Source organism: Spermophilus citellus (genome assembly GCF_964194105.1).
Source record: "Spermophilus citellus genome assembly, contig: SCAFFOLD_238, whole genome shotgun sequence".
In the NCBI taxonomy this organism is placed as follows: Eukaryota; Metazoa; Chordata; class Mammalia; order Rodentia; family Sciuridae; genus Spermophilus; species Spermophilus citellus.
Window position 1 is genome coordinate 262,295 of NW_027672789.1, and position 17,681 is coordinate 279,975.

Consider the following 17,681-nt stretch of genomic DNA (forward strand, 5'->3'; position numbering starts at 1 on the left):
TTATTCCAGTGACTAACTAAAGCATGAAATAGACTCCATTGCAAATTTTTCATTTTTTAGAGGAACAGTATAATTACAAATGCTGTTCAAAAATGTTTAAAAGCACACACAGGTCCTCAAATGTGACTGCCATATGTGTTCTTGTCTCTCTCCAGATTAGCCAATGCCCCACATCCCTACAGTTCCACCTTTCCTCCAACACACTATTGTCTAGTTTTAATTTGTGGGGAATCCTGCAGGCACTGGACATATTATTGCCCTGATGTGCCAGAGCATTCTTCATTAAGCCAAAGAGCAAACTTCATCTGAGCTTGTCTGCTCAACTTTCCAGCAAAAATATCTATCACTGAGGGTGTTTTTAAAATTCTTTCTATGTAACTAGCTTACTGAAATAAGTTAGAGAATACTTTTGATTTGTTGAAAACATTTCTTGAGATGCACAGGTAAGTAGACCTAAGGCCTCAGAAAAATCTAATGGCAACAGAATTTAGTTCATTAGGGACATGTATAGGATCCAGGAAGTCTCTGTTTCTCACATTTGGAAAGTTTTTCTCATTCCACCCAAAACCACAAAAATGCATAGATCTTTTGGGATATTCACTTGGAGTCTGGTCAAAATCCCTGTTGATATGAAAGATGAAGCACTGCATGTCAGAAGGAACTGCTGAAAGATATCTATAATCTGTGCATGAAATTAAAATAAAAGCATGGAAGCCTTTAGGGAAAAAAGTCTGGTATCTGGGAACTCACAGTTGAAATCCAGCTGGTTTGGGACTATCCAGTACATGTTATATACTACCTAGTTTTGTCTAAATTAAGCATGGCACTGGAGATGGTATCATCCATTGGAGCCATATAGTCACTTAGCATTACAAAGATGGGTGAGACATGTCAGAAGGCCAATCAACCTGTCTCAAGAAAGACTCTTACTGTTGAAATCTTATTCCTACTTTGATGCACACTCCCTTAAATAAAGAACTGGAAAAATTATCTAGCAATTGATTTTCAGAACTTATGAGGTCTAGAGAATCTATAAGATGTTTTACCGCTTTTAACATAAGTACTTGCCTGGTCTTATGTTCCTTTACTAATTATTTCAGATATTTATTTTTTTTTTCAGATGGCTTATCACCTTCCAAAAAAGAAATTACTCAGGAGGGATGCTTGATGTCCCATGACATGGAGTAATTATGCTAACTTATGAGCCATAAATACATTGGTAACTACACAAAGACTGCTTCAATTTGAATTAAAATTATAAATAAACATTTACAAGCACCTTTGACTCATACTATCAAGCTTCAGGGAGAAGGTTCTACAAAAGTGGGCTTCTGCAATGGTAGACAGAATCATGAAATGACAAAGACATTATAGATCTTTTTTTTTTTCTTACAGAGGAGAAGTTTAATGATAAGCCATTCCTCATTCAAAGGTTGTCTTAAATCACCACTGTGGCTGCTTTACTTTTCTCAAAGTGTTATACAATTATTAGCTACCCTTCATTGTTCTTCATTTGCCCCACACCATCCCTACTACTACTATCTCAGGCTTGTTTTATACCTCTTAGCAAGATCCCAGAAAAGTGTCAGTAGCCTTTCACAATTCTCACAAGACCCTCATGTCTGCTTTTGGGGTGTGATTCCTGCAAGCCATTTGGGCTGTGGGTGTGATTCCTGCGAGCCATTTGGGCTGTGGGCTTTCTGGGAGACTGTGCTAAAAGTTCCTGGGACTTTCCTGTGTTTGGATTGTCATACATGACAGATGAGCTGTATGCTTATTTGATGTGTTTTAGAAAGATTCAACTGCTTCTCTTCTTTTTGTTTTTTTGCTTAATTATTATTGCATTTAAAAGCAATACCTACCAAACTTTCACTGTAAGCACATTTAATTATTGAATTGTTCTTTTCAACAGAAATGTCTTACTAAGGCTTGTTTCAGCATTTCCTTAATCTGCATGTATTTCTTTTAAGTAGAAATAGTATGCATGTGTTTAAATTAGATAATTTGTCTATACTGTGTAGAAAATCTTTTTATAACTTTATAAAAAAGACAGATTAGAATGCTGCAACTTTAAATTAATGATTTGTACACTTTTCTCTAACCTGCGCTTATGTAGAGATTATTAAAAGTTTTAAAAACATAACTGACTATAAGCATTTTATAACTTTTGAGTTTTTTTTTTTTTTCATTAAAATGCCTATTTCTATCTTAATCCTAATTCTAAAGCTGAGCAAACTGGCTGAGTCTTTATTATCCTAAAGGTATTTTTAAGATACAGCTTAATAATGCCCTGTAAACATTGTGTAAATGTAATTTTATACATGTTTTTGCAATTTAAAATATTGTGTATTGCAAGCGGTTTTACAAAAAATACTGAGTAGTAAAAATTTTATAATTACAATAGTGTAATTTAAAGTTTTAATGAAAGAAAAACTGAATGGCACTAGATGAGCAGTCAGTCTTCAGAGATTTTTGTAATAATATAACCTGATGAACTTGTAATTTTTTGAATAAATAATTTTCATGTTTTTTTTTCCATTCATGAAGACAAATTTTCTGAACTTCCCTCTCTTTCAATTTCAATTTCTTGTTTAAAACGAAGTATTAACTGCCCTGCTTTCCATACCTTTGCTTTTTCAAGTTTTGCAAAAAATATTGTATTTCTTGCTCTCCTGAAAATTCTTGGTTTTGATTAGAAGACATACCTAAAAAAATAATAGAAAGTTATTTCACTTACTATGGTGAATAACTCTGCAATTATATAAAACTTTATCAAAGTGGGGGGGAATAGCCACAGAACAGTATGATTAAAGGTGATTTTTACTCAAGAAATATATAGAATTTACTACAACATGATGACAAAAGCTTTGAGAATTTTGAAAATTATCTTAAGAAATTATAGCACCACAGATGAGGACAAAATGCAAACTGACTAATATTACTACAACAATGTCAAATCATAGCCTTTCACTTCAACATATTCAGAATCCACCTGTGACTCAAATGTTTCAGGAAATGAATATCTCTTATTTGTTTATTTATATTTTTATCTTTGGGGGCATTATTTCATAAGAGAACACAAGGGTATTCTATCACCAAACTAGATCCACAGGCATTTCTCTATTTATATATCTATATACTTTTTTTAAAAGACAGTTTATGAAAAAGATGCTGAAATTTATTTTAAACTGGCATTCCACTGTCTCACCTTTCCAGTTATATGGAATTAAATTTATATATCATTGCACATCACCTTTTTTTGTTTACTTTGTAACTTCCAAATATTTTCCAAAATGACTATAATGATCTAATTGAACAGATTTTGAATAGAAATATCCCAATGAAGATAATATCTCACACAATAAAGAGTATAATCAACACAAGCAAACAAACAATGTAATACTAGTAATTGAGAGTTCAAAAATTGATGTTGTTAATTAACTAAGTAATGCCAGAAAACCACCTGAAATGTATTTAATAAACTAAATTTCAATGTAGAAAATTGAAAAAAAATTAGAAAAAATAGCAACAGAAAAGTTAGAAATTATATACTAAAAATATTATTTTAAAAACAATGTCTCAGGCTGGGGACACAGCTCACATGTTTGAATTCTTGCCTCACATGCAAAAGGATGGGCTTAATCCCCAGCACCACACACACACACACACACACACTCTCTCTCTCTCTCTCTCTCTCTCTCTCTCTCTCTCTCTCTCTCTCATAAATTAGAAATTTGAGAAAGAAAATATATCAAAGGCTAGAATTCATTAAAATACACAGGTACTGCTGGAAGATGTGGTACATGACTGTAATCCCAGTATCTGGGGAGACTGATGCAGAAGCACCATAAGTTCAAAGACAGACTCAGCAATGTTGAGGCACTAAGCACCTCAGTGAGATCCTATGTACTTACATAATTCCAAAGAAATGATAAATAAAACATTAAGGGTAATAAAATAAAATAATCACCATAAAATCTATGAAAAAAATTGATGTTGTTAAGGCAGTTTTTTTTTTCATAGTAGAAAAATTAAGGCAGTTTTTTTCATAGTAGAAAAGTTTATAAAAAATCAACAAAATTTGAAATCTACAGAAATAAGTTCTTCCTCATCAGGAATTTAAATAGAAATAAACTAATTTGTAAAAAACTAAACAGAAAACAATGTGATTAACAAGATTAAAACTAAAATTATATTAACTATGTCAGATGCAAATCTACATAATGTTTTCTTAAGATACAAGGTCACAAAAGTCTAAAAACAAAAAGATATAACAAATATTACATTCAAAATTGCAAAGGTGATAATAATTATATAAATGAGAGACAAAGTACAATATCATATAAAGATAAATATGACTAATCACTTGAATACCATCATAGTCGAAATATTTGTAACTCCAATCATATTTTTTATATATAGAAAGAAATCACAGAAAAAAATTCAACAGCATAAAAAGCAACACACTAATAGTAGGATACATCAATCCCCAGTTGATGTAAATAAAAAAAAAATATCATTGCATTAATACTCAGGGAATGAAAATACTTCAAAAAGCACTAAAAACTAATTAGGTTTACAGAGGCAATCTTCTCTATAGTGTATGGAATATTGTTCCAAAGAGATCAGGGTAAAAATACAAAACAAATGTTAAATATATTAAAATATTGAAGTTGCTTTGTAACATAAAATAATAAGTTGGAAAGCAAAAGTGAAAGTGATATCCAAAATTTATGAATATGAGTTTAAAGCCAAATTCAGCAATTAAGCAAGGCCCTAAGCAACTTACCTAGGCACTGTCACAAAATAAAATTAAAAAAAAAAAAAAAACAGCTGCCAGCTAGGCACAGTAATATACACCTGTAATTCAAGCAGCTTGGGAGACTGAAACAGCAGGATTGTGAGTTCAAAGCCAGCCTCATAAACAGCAAGGTGCTAAGCAAATCAAGGAGACCATGATTCTATATAAAATAAAAAAAAAAAATGGGGCTTTAGATGTAGCTCAGTGGACAAGTGCCCCTGAGGTCCATCCCTAGTACCCTTCCCCAAAAAGAGCTCTTGATGTTGCTCAGTGGTTAAGCACCTGTTCTTAAAAATAAAAAAAAAAAATGCCAGTAGCACCCCCAAAAATCTAAGAAGACTATGTAATACCAAACAATATTATTTTTGTGTAAACAAAATAAGTTATTTGAACAATTCTTTAGAATATTCTTGGTACATCAATAACTACACATACTAAAAAAATTTAAATAGTAATTCCTGATATAAAATAATAAAAACTACAATATTCAATGGAATGAGGTTAAATGAGAAAGCCAAGGGTAATAAAATTGAAAGTATATCAATTAGCCCTCAACTTGATGGTCAAATCAAAATATATTTACAGACCTATTCTCATTAAACAACATTCAAAAGAGACCAATGTGGCAAGCAAATCAAATATCATTTCAAATGACTACATGAAGGCAATTTGGAATGAAAAAGTTAAAAATCTTTTCAAAGATAATAAATTATATAATATCTACAATGATCAACATTCAGGAGAGTATGTTAAGTAAAATAGTAATTCACACCCCCCCCAAAAAAAAAATACCAGGTAATTCTACTTCTGAGAGATATCTAATGTAGCCAAATATAAAGACCAAAAGGAATGGCATTAGGGATGAAAAAGTAAGGAAAAGGAGAACTTGTTTGAAGAAAAAATGTGATACAAATTTTCTAGAAAAAAAAGTTACAAAAAAATTTGAATGAACAGAACTGACCAGTAAATTTAAAATATATAAGATAATAATTCAGCAAAGATATACAGTTTTGAACACAATTACATATTTTTCAAATATATAAAAGATAAAAGAATTGTAAACATCTTTATGGTACATTTAAAAAGCTAATGTCTTACTCCTAGACAAAAGAACAGATTTATATATGTAGAGATGATGAATATGCCATTAATTCTAGCTACTTGGAAGGCTGAAACATGGAAATACAATTCCAACTTTTGCCACTTAGCAAGAGTCTATTTCAAACTAAAAGTCAAAAGGGGGTGATGATGTAGCTCAATATTACAAGAACCTCTGTGTTCAATCTGCTCTATGTGTATGTGTGTATGTGTGTATGTATGTATGTATGTGTGTGTGTGTATGTATGTGTGTGTGTGTGTGTGTGTGTGTGTGTGTATATATATATATATATAAACAAACTTTAGATACATTACATGATTAAGCACAAAAGCAGAGTAAATAATCAAGGCAATATACAATCATATATAAAACAGGGGTATTATTTGTACTTGTAAGTAAAAGCATGGAAAACTTGATTGAAAATTGGCATATGGGTCACATGCAGTTTAATTTTATCTAATGTTGTCCTAAAGTGACAAGTCATGATAATTTCTATTCAATTATTACATATAGATATAAAAACAAAAACAGTATCACTAATGTGAGAAAACATTATGAACAACACTGAAGCTCTCTAAAGAGTGAGAGTCAAAAAAGACACAAGAATTAGAGAAATGTTACCTACAATATTATGAATAATTGTATTACAATAGAAATCTTTTTTTTAATTTTTGTAGCCATAGATGGATAGAATGCATTTATTTCATCCATTTATTTTTATGTAGTGCTAAAGATAAAACATAATACCTCACATGTGTGAGGCCAGCCCTCTGCCACTAAACTACAGCCCCAGCCCTGAAAATTCTTCTTTAAACCACATTGATCAGCTAGCTATACTTACAGAACCACTAGGAGCAGGTATTGTGAAATACTGCTATTCATTACATGGCAGAAAAACTTTACAGAACATTCAATATAAGCATTCATATAAAGTTCTGATGAGAAAAATTTGAATGAATAAATATTTATATTATATTAAAGAAACTCTCCTGTAATATTTATCTTACAATGGTTTGCCTAGAGATATTTGGAAATGAGCAGATTTTCTAGGGAGCCTCCAAATGCAAATAAATGCCAGGTTATGCATAGTCATTGTGGAATAATTTGTAGGGGTGACAAGACTTTGTTTCCCCGCCTTAGAATGCCCTGCAATTTTCCCTAGGAACCAGTCAAGCAATTAAATACATGTGTAATGTAAATCTGCTATGGCAGTGCCCTGCTTGAAAAGGCTCTGCACCAGAGTATTATCAGCCTGAAACATAATCTCTGGCACACAACTCCTTGGAATAAAGAAACTCTCTTTTTAGACAAGCACAATGGTTCACTGAGTCTAAATCTGTCCATAAAACAGTAAGTTTATACAATAGACTTTCTTGAGAGCTACACAAACTCCTAACACTTCACATTGCAACTTAGTATATAACTGATAAATAAGCTGCATAATGTTGCTAAGTTTGTAATCTGCCTAGTAATAAAGTGAACAGTATGTACTGGTGATGCCAATGACCTAAATTAACCTGTTGATATAAACAAAGCTTGGCAGTTTGGCCTCTCTGTCACTACGCCACATTTCCTGTCACTTATCTGTGTATTCTTTTGATTTTCTTTTTTTTTAAAAAGAGAGAGAGAGTGTGTGTGTGTGTGTGGGGAGAGAGGGAGAGAGAGAGAGAGAGAGAGAGAGAGAGAGAGAGACAGAGACAGAGACAGAGAGAATTTTAATATTTTTTTTTTGGTGGACACAACATCTTTGTTTGTATGTGGTGCTGAGGATCGAACCCAGGCTGCATGCCTGCCAGGAAACCGAGCTACCACTTGAGCCACATGCCCAGCCCCTGTTCTTTTGATTTTCCTACAATATTTTGTTAATTGAAATGTAGGGAGATCACTGAAGAACAAGAAGGAGCTTAAATAATTGATATGCATGGTAAACAGAGTGTATGAAATGCTCTTTAATGATTGCAACTGAAACAAACCAAGGATTGAAAAAACACTTTGTCAGATTTTAGCTTATCAATTAACATTTTAAAATGTGAATTCCTCTTTAATTTTGGACCTCTTATCTGTATTCTTTGCTTCATTGATTTCTACCTAATTTGGTATGTCTACTGTCACTTTTCTCTTCAAATCCCAAGGTTATTTCATTGGAGACCAAGTGGTGACCAAAGATTACATAGAGACATCAATATTTTTTTTTTTGATGGAATATGTCACGTTTTGTTATTTTCTTGGTAACTAAAGAAGTCTTTTTAATGTTACCCTCATTAGGAAAAAATGAAAGAGAAAATATCCTATAAGAGTCTACAAAATTATTTTCTCAAACATTTTTTTCTAGACAAAAACACTAAAATACTTTGAAACCATTTTCATTCTCTACATTGTAATCAATACTTAGAAAAGATAAGTTACACCTAAAAAGAAAAAAATCTTTAACATTTTCTTTTCTACATAAACAAATGCCCAATCTTTGTACTAAAAACAAGAAGCAAACTTTTTAATGCAGAATAGAAGCTACCATAAGATACTCTATAAAGTTAAAAAAATAAATATTGGTTTTTAATTAAAAATTCTGAATGAAATTTAGGCTCACCAATAAAGAGTAGGTTTTTACAGATCTCTAACATCACATCTCCATATAAAGTCTGCTGAGAAGGGTCCAGGAATTTCCATTCCTCTTTCGAAAATTCAATGACCACATCCCTTAATGTCAATGGTTCCTGAAATAAAAATGAAGAAACACATAACACATAAACCATATGATTAATGACATAGTATTTAATTTCATACAAATTTTAATGAGAGTTCAAATAGGTGGCTTTCACAAATGGTAGTGATGTCAACCATTCAATAAGATACATTTTTTGTGGTACCCGGGACTGAACCCGAGGCTTTTTGCATGAAAGGCAAGCACTCTACCAACTGAGCTATATCCCCAGCACCAATAATTCATTTTAAGCAGTAAAATTGGTGGATAATTTTGGTATAATGAAACACAGCCAGCAGCACATGTAAAGCAAAACACTGAAGCAAAAAAAGTGGGAAAAAATCCAACATAATTCCAAAGGATAAATAATAGTTGCAATTAGTTATTGAATATTCAAAAGAAGAACAACCAAACAAATCAATGATACTTGAGATATGCATAGCAAAATTGTTAGTAATAACTATACTCATATGACAGTGGTCACCTTAGTGTGCAGAAGACATAAGGGATCACTAAAGACACACCAAAACTTTCAACAGCCCACATAATTATTTGAATGTTTATCTCCAAAGTTGTCTATCTTCTCATTATTTAAATATACCATAAATCTATACTGTATTTTAAAAATTACTTTTACAACATCACAACTCACTTCTAAAACAAAAGAATAAAATTTTTAACTATCAAACTATTACAAAACACTTAGGTACTTGGGTCAACTTGAATCACATGGCACAAAGTTATAACAAAAATAAAAATAAAAAAAGCAAATTAATTGAATAGACTATTAATCTCTCAGTTCATAAGGAAACTGACATATCAGGTTTAACATTCCCAGATTTGTAAAACCACTCTCACTGTGAAACTGTATCCTCACTTGGCTCATTTCAAAGTAGAAATTGAGAGAATACTAAGCAGTTAAGAAAAAAATTCTGAAAGGCTCTTGCACCCTAAATGCCTCTCTGACAGCTTGGAAATACTCCTTTTACCAGGGTCTCAGTTATCACTAGTGAACAAACACATACATGAAATTAGTATAACATTCTGATCTGTGATGTCTTTCTTCTGATTCAGCATTATTATTATTATTTTTTTAATTTAAAGATTTAATCTAGGGGCACTCTACATTTCAAGAAGTTTTGATTTTTTTATTGTGATAAATGGGCTTACAATGTTGCTTAGGGTCTCTGAATTACTGAGTCTTGAATCATATTTACTTTTATCCTACCTCATTTTTCCACATCACTATGATTACAGGTTTGTGCCACCTTTTCCTGACTCTGCAACCACTTTTGATACCAAATGTGCAAACTTGCACAACAACCAATATTTCAACAACTAGTAGTCCAATAATTCAGTTCTGATACCATCTAGCACAGATCCCACAAGTTTGGTGTTCCCTACTATCAAATTTTACTAACTTAGGTGCCAGTTTCAAGCCCCAGAATAGAACAATATTCATATTTATAATTAATTTCCTATAAATTAGGGGTCTCTACATTTACTCACTCAAGGTACTTATTCTGATAAAAAAGAACTCTTATGTATACCAGCTTGTTATAAATTATATAAATCTGGAAGATGACAATTGAAACCTTACATAGACTCTAAAAAAATGTCAGAGGAAAAAGAGACAGTATATAGGCCATTTGAGGAAATAAGTGGTTGAAGATATTACCTCCAATTTTTATGTTCTCCCATAGAAGAGCCCCTTTCCCAATAAGATTTAGAAGATCCTAACTATTTTAAATATGCTAATTCAGATACTCATTCTGAATATTCCCATTGTTTTACATAAACTAATATTTAATTGAACACTTTTACATTCAGGGGTAAGAACAAAATATTTGTTAAAAAAAAAACAGGTTGGTATTCTTTAGATAATTTCCTTTATATGAAAATCTAAGAATACTGAGCCATCTCATGGCAGTCCAAACCAACATACACACAATTTTCTTAAACTCCTAAGTATTCATTGGCTTCAGGGAAAAGGATACTTCATTTGGAGTTTTGATTTTTTTTTTTTTTTTTTGGTACAGGGGTATTCTACAACTAAGATATATTCTAGACCTTTTATTTATTTATTTTTTTTTTTGAGACAGTCGCTTACTAAGTTGCTACACTAAGCTTCAGCTTTGATCTTTCTTCCTCAACCTCCAGGTTGTTGTGATTACTGGAATGTCACAATATGCCCAGAAAGATATGAATGCTCTAACTTCCTTTGGTCCATTTTCATTTCACCTTATTTTTTTGCTATTTCTTCTAAAAAGAAACCCTTGACAGCCTAAGATTTTGGATGCATCCATATCTTATATTTGATAAATTTGAAGTATTGCAAAATAGATTTAGAAAAACAAAAGCTGCTTATAAACTATCTCTGAATTTTTTCCAATCTGACATTCTAGAAATAGCTCCACAGCAATAAAAATTATAGCCACAGATACAACTAAGATGTCACTTACCTTCAATGATGTTCTTTTTCAGGCTCAAAAAATTACCTTAGTTTGAATACAATTTTATTTGAAATTTGCCTCTATCTTTTCTCTTTGGCAACTTTTTTTAATCTTTCAAATGTTAGTGATGAATTGCATTTTATAGGTAATAAAAATATTAGACTAAGTGAGACATGCTAAACCCACCATCCTATTTATTTAAATATTTAGTTACCACCCCAAACTTGAGGCATTACATTATGTCTTCCAATTAGCATATACTGAGTTTTTCCTTGAAGACATCTGCACAAACACACTAGTGTTTTTTTTTTTTTTTTTTTCCTAAATCCTTGCTACGGATTATTCTCATTTCAAATTCTGGCCCCTTATACTCAATCTTCCCTACATCAATAAGAAAAAGGAGGACAAAAATCATATTTCCCTTTCTTTTCAGTTACAGAATCAATAGATCTGAGCAGTAATGTGTTTCTCGGGAGCTGAACCTAACATTTGGAGAAAATATTATTAATATTCCAATATCTGCATTATTTAGATGAAAACTATAAAGGATATTCCTGTAATCTCTAGAGTATCTAGAGTATCCAGCTAGTCCAACAAGGTGTTCCATTCCCTGACCACAAGCTGCTCTGTAGGAAGAGAGGATTACACACAGGTTAGCATTCTCTAGGTAATTCAACAAACATGGAACCTGTGGACACCTTGGGTCAGCTTCATGTAATTTTTACCCCATAGCCACTCAAAGACATGGCAGATACTGAAAAGACATCACACTCTAAACTTTCTTAATGGGTACCTAAACTTGCTGTCTATGCTTATGAAAGACAAATAAACAAAAGTTCAAAGATTTTTTTTTATTTTAATATCAAGGATTAAACTCAGCAGTGCCTACACACTGAGCATCATTCACCTCCCCTTTATATTTTTTATTCTCAATATATTAATTCTCTCACATCAGCCTATTAAAATGCTGAGATTATGAACTTGCATCTTCACACCTGACATTAGGTAACATAGCCTGGTGTCATTTAAAAGAAAAAATATATATTCACAAAGTGAATATTTTACCAGTGAATGAATATATATATCTCCCCACTGGTGTGTGTGTGTGTGTGTGTGTGTGTGTGTGTGTGTGTGTGTGTGTATGTATTTGGTGATACTTACTTCCATCCTCTGTACTGAGGGGAAAAAAATGAATAAAAAAATAATGTTTACCAAATGGTTGCTGAATTAAATAAATAAAGTTATGTCCAAGTGTTAGAACATGGGTAAATGCTTGAGAATGATAAAATATTAAAATAGAAAGAAAACCAATTTGAGATTTATACCAAATCATAAATTGTTACTAGTATTCTGAGAAACATAATTATTTCAGAAACATAACTTTTAAATTTTTCATTAAAGTATGATGCACATATAAAACCACATAAAGCATTTATGTAAAGATTCAGAAGTTATTCAAAAGTAAACACATTTTGAATCAGCCTTGCTCAGGACAGTCTAAATCAGTTTTTTCATCTACTATCCCAAAGAGCAAAAAGGTTCTTAATAACTAGCATGGGAATGTTTTATTACATAAATGTAAAATGTATCTTAAAAAAGTAAATATTTTATCAGTTACCCAAATTTAATACCTGCATATTTTATGCCATTTTTATTTTTTCTATGCTTCTACCCATTTCACAACATAGGCCAGCCATCCTCCTTGTATATTTATTTTTTGGTGATGTCATAAGTACATATCTTGAATGTCATAGAAATACATTATACAGTTTTAACAAATTAGAATGTTAAATCCTTCACTACTTTTAAGCACAGAGTATTTACATTATTGCCGCCCCCCCCCAAAAAAAAAAACATTTTCTTTTACATGCAACTTTGTTTTCCCCAGAATGATGTTATTATAATGTATTATAAAAACTATAATTTTATTTTGCCTGGCATAATGCAATATAATTTTAAATACAGCTGCTGTAAGAGTCAATAAGCATGTGTGCTTCAGTAAAGTGTTCCTTTATATTGATGACTGATTTTGTATTTTATGGATGCACTACAAATTGTTCATTTCAACATCCAAGAACATTTGAGTTATTTCTTATTTTGGACCATTAGGATGAATGGGGCCATCAATAATTTTAAACAAATAATTATTCCACTCAGCTTATTCTTTCCTAGTATTTCAATGACACTATATTTCATTTTTACTGGTGGCTAAGAAAATTATAATTTCCATCTTATCTCAATTTAATTAGAGCCAATATTATATGAGTTTACTAAATACAAAATAAAAACCTTACCACAGACTGTTTATTTTCTTGTACCCTTTGTGCAAGTACTATAAATGTTTATGTACGCATTATACATCCCAAAATACATTGCATAATTTTTGTACAAAATAACCATAGGTTATTATAAAACAAAGAGAAACAAGTGTCAATCTTAAGGTTGCTAATATATGTTAGACATGGTGGTATACACCTATAATTCCAGTGACTTGGGAGGATGAGGCAGGATGATCACAAGGTCAAATAGTGCCTCTGCTACTTAGCAAGGCTCTAAGTCATTCAGCAAAACACTGTCTCTAACAAAAATATAAAAAGGGCATGGGAGCACAGGATTTGTCTCAATGCTTAAGTGTACTAGGTTCAATTAATGGTACCAAAAAAAGAGAAGATTTCTAATATATTACAAAATTTAGGCAGTGTGGTAAAACTTTGACAATAATAAAGCACATACAGAATTTAATAGATAATACTGAGAAATTATAAAATGTTGTTAGTTACATTTTGGATGCAATATTAATAGGTATGTAGTTTTTGGTAAATTTTCTTTGCTACGTGCACATATTTCTAAGTATAGATTTTTAATATCACTATTTATAGGTTGAGATCCCATTTAAACAACAGAATATAGTATTCTTTTATACTGATTGATTTATGTTTAAAAGACACTTTTTCTCAGCTTTTTAAAGTTTTCAGGAACGTGAATTCATAAACGGTTTCAAAGTCACTGAACACTACACAATAAGGAGTATAGAGATCCTTTAATACCCCTGGTAAATACAACAAGACACATTAGAGATGAAAAACAGTTCTATGTGACCATTCTGAATTTAAGTCTTCACTCTCAAATTTTTATGTACACAATGACAGCACATTAGATAACATTCAGCCAGAAATTCACCACATTAGTCAGAAGCCCAAGTGCATATATTTTGTTGACTTTTCCATTTTGTCTAATTTTTTTCTATTTTTACACACTTCCTTTATGGTGACCTTGAAAATATCTACTTTTTAAGCTCTGTTATAACTCATTTGGGGAAAAAACAAAATTAAATAGCAAGAGACACAAGTAAGCTACTTGGTATATACCTTACTTTTACCATATTAAAAACATTGGTTTGAATCTCAAAAATCTACAATTCAGAAACAAAACAAAACAAAACAAAAAAACAAGACCACCAAAGAGACACAAATATATCCACTCAGTGAAAAAAGTGAAAGAAACATGAACCAGTAAATTTTCTGTTCTCAATTAAGTAGATGACAGAAGCAATAAAAAATTCCTCCAATTTTTAAAAATAAAAACATATTTTCAGGAAGTTTCTCAGAATCAGCCCTACATTTTTGAAAACTGCAAAAATAAATATATTAAAAAGTATTTTAGAAGAAAATATTTTATAAAGAATGAGAAGTTATATAAAAGATAGAGTCACATCTGCAGTAAGCAGCAGGTAAGATATTAAATAAATAAATAAATAGATAAATAAATGAAATGCTGAAGAATTTGCCTTACCAAGCTCATTCTGTTTCTGAAAATATGCTAGGCAGCTTTCAATTAAACTTGCAAATATATATAAACAACCTGGACAACCAGTATTTATATTTGATACCTACCACTTTTGGAGAATTCAGTTTGGTTACATTGTCAATTAAACTTGCAAAAAAAGTCCCTATATTCCTATTGCTACTAAAGGAAATAATCGCAAATATAACAGCTTAAAATAATAAAAAAACTCATTTTTATAGTTATGGATGTTTTTATTATCAAGACAGAGGATTAATAACAAATTTTAGCAAAGACACACTCCTTCAGAAACTTTGGAAGAAAATCATTCCAGCTTTTAATGGCTATTGTATTTTTTCTGTGGTTACAAATGTTTCCGTTCTCCTAGTAGTGATACAGCCTTCAAAAGAATAGAGAGAGACTACACAAACACACACACACACACACACACACACAGAGAGAGAGAGAGAGAGAGAGAGAGAGAGAGAGAGAGAGAGAGAGAGAGAAAAGTGCTGTCATAACAAGTTACAACATTCAAGCCTCATAGAATCAGAACTATAGCAACATAGATGTTAGATCCTCCATTGAGCTTGTTTTTATTCTTGCACAGAGTATTTGACAGAATCACAAAAAATAAAATTTCATGCACAGTGGATGAAGGAAGAGAGGGGACACTGATCCAGGAGAAAGTTGCAAGACAGGTTAATTATGCACAAAACTGACTATGACAGATTAAAATGTGACATCATACACTGTCTCCAGATGCAGAGCAGAGGACATAGCTGTGTACAGAGTGGAAGATTTACTTATTTTTTCTTGAAACCCTGTAAACCCACTCAATTACATGGAGCTTTGGATTATTCCAACTAATGCTCTATGTATACTTTCTGCCTGTCCTTGGTAATCCTCTTAAAATGAATGTGCATGGTACTTATTTGAATACTGGGAAAAGAGAAACTATATCAGTGACCTATATCACTCAATTTTTAAGACCCTTTCCTGTTTATTTTCATGGATTTATGTATGTGAAGGCCAAATTTTAATATTTTAGATAAGGAACACTCAGGTATCCAAGATAAAATATAAAGTGAGAGAAAATACTTGCAAAGTACATATGTAGCAAAAAGTTGATATGACAGAATGAAAGTGGTTTATATTTGTGAGGAAAAGAAGGCATACCAAAAGAGTATGTTACAGTCAAAATATTTCTAAATTCACTTAATTAAAGAGGAAATATTAAACCATTATGTAAATTTACAAAAAGGAGTATAAATCATGACTATATAGACAAGTTTACAAAAAGCAAATTCACTTTTGCATATCAATCAGGAAGGAGAACATGAAATAGAAAGGCAAAAAAAAATAACTGAAATTACAAGCCTTGTGGAAAATTGATTTGGTACTGCCTACATAGGTATACCTCAATGAGTCATCAGTTCTACTCTTGGACACCAAAATACTGTGAATTTTCCAACAGGTTACTGCCACTGCTGTTTTCATCATGAAAATACACTGCTTCTGCAGCCATCTTTCACTGTCTAAGTCAGAGCCCTGGTTACCAAGATTCCCATGAGCCCATGCCCAGTCCCACAACAATGTCAGAGTAAAGCATAAGGTATGTGGCATCCTTGAGAATCAAGGATCTGAATGTGGACACAATGAAAGAAAAACCAAATTGGAACAAGTAGAAGAAAGGAGAAGGACTAAAAGAAAGGATCTAAGGAGGATGAAGAAACTGCTAACTGTGTATTAGATGAGAAAAGAGGTTGATCCCATGGGGAAGAAGACAGGAAATATTGTGGCAGCAGGATACTTACCCGAGTGGCCTCATATTTGGACATTCCTAAAAACCAAAATGCTGTAATCAAACAAGTATGCCACACACCTGGCTTCCTGCTCTTAGAGCTTTACCAGAAATGTCACTCTCATTTTCTTTAAAGACTTCGAATTTATCCCTCTCCAGGCACTGCTCATCCAATTTAAATCTGCTGGTCCTCTACTTCTGAACCTGTTCCGTCTGAGCTCCCTCAGATTGTCTCCAGTAACTCATACCTAATCTTTTTTCTTCTTCTTCTTCAAACCATCCCACAATCCTTATACTCAGGTAACCTCTCATAACTGAACTCTTCATGCTCCATCCTTGATATTTTGAGCTACCCCTCTTTTTTTGATTCAGGATCACCCTCCTATTTGCTCCACAAAAAAACTTCAGGCATAATTGGTGTAAAATTTTGTTTCCTACACAATGAGATACATATTTTACTCAATTCTTGTACAATTAACAAAATAAATAAATGGTCCCAATTGTTTTTTGTTTGTTTGTTTGTTTAAAGAATAATACTTTAAAATAACTAGTTGAAACAAAAAAGTTGAAGTTACCACTAGGGTGACTGGAGTGTATAGTGAAAGCAAGAGGACACGAATCTGTTCTACGTAGCATCAATAATGTTCTATTTCTTAATAGAAATAGTAGTCACATAGTAATGTTCCACTTGTAATAATTCATTGATCGGTAGACTGTGATGCCGATCAAGTATTTGCATTGTTAAATATAATCAAATTAATTTCATAAAAGTTGGTGGGGAAGAGCATAAGGGAGACAAAAAAATTAGGGTACCTGAAATTACACTATTAAATGATTAATTCAAAATAAAAGAATTCATTCACTAAATATCAGTCTCAATATTTTGAGAAAGGCAATTTTTATAGGTAGAGTGTATAGGGAAAATACTAACAAAGGAGTAATACTTGAACATATTAACACTGAATATAGCATAGAAAGTATCAGTAATTCCAAATGTTGCATTGAGAACACAACTAAAATTAAAAGAGCTCTGGTAAATT

General features: G+C 31.8%; 1 long non-coding RNA gene across 1 annotated transcript in view; it reads right to left on the reverse strand.

Annotated features, from left to right (window-relative positions):
* Positions 1–2,554: 2,554 nt before the first annotated feature.
* LOC308640618 overlaps positions 2,555–17,681 on the reverse strand; it is a 29,149-nt gene continuing 14,022 nt past the window's right edge. Inside the window, exons 2-3 of the long non-coding RNA XR_014020316.1 lie at positions 8,488–8,614; positions 2,555–2,705 (exon numbers count right to left, since the gene is read on the reverse strand). This is a non-coding gene — a long non-coding RNA (uncharacterized lncRNA). The remainder of the gene's footprint in view (positions 2,706–8,487; positions 8,615–17,681) is intronic.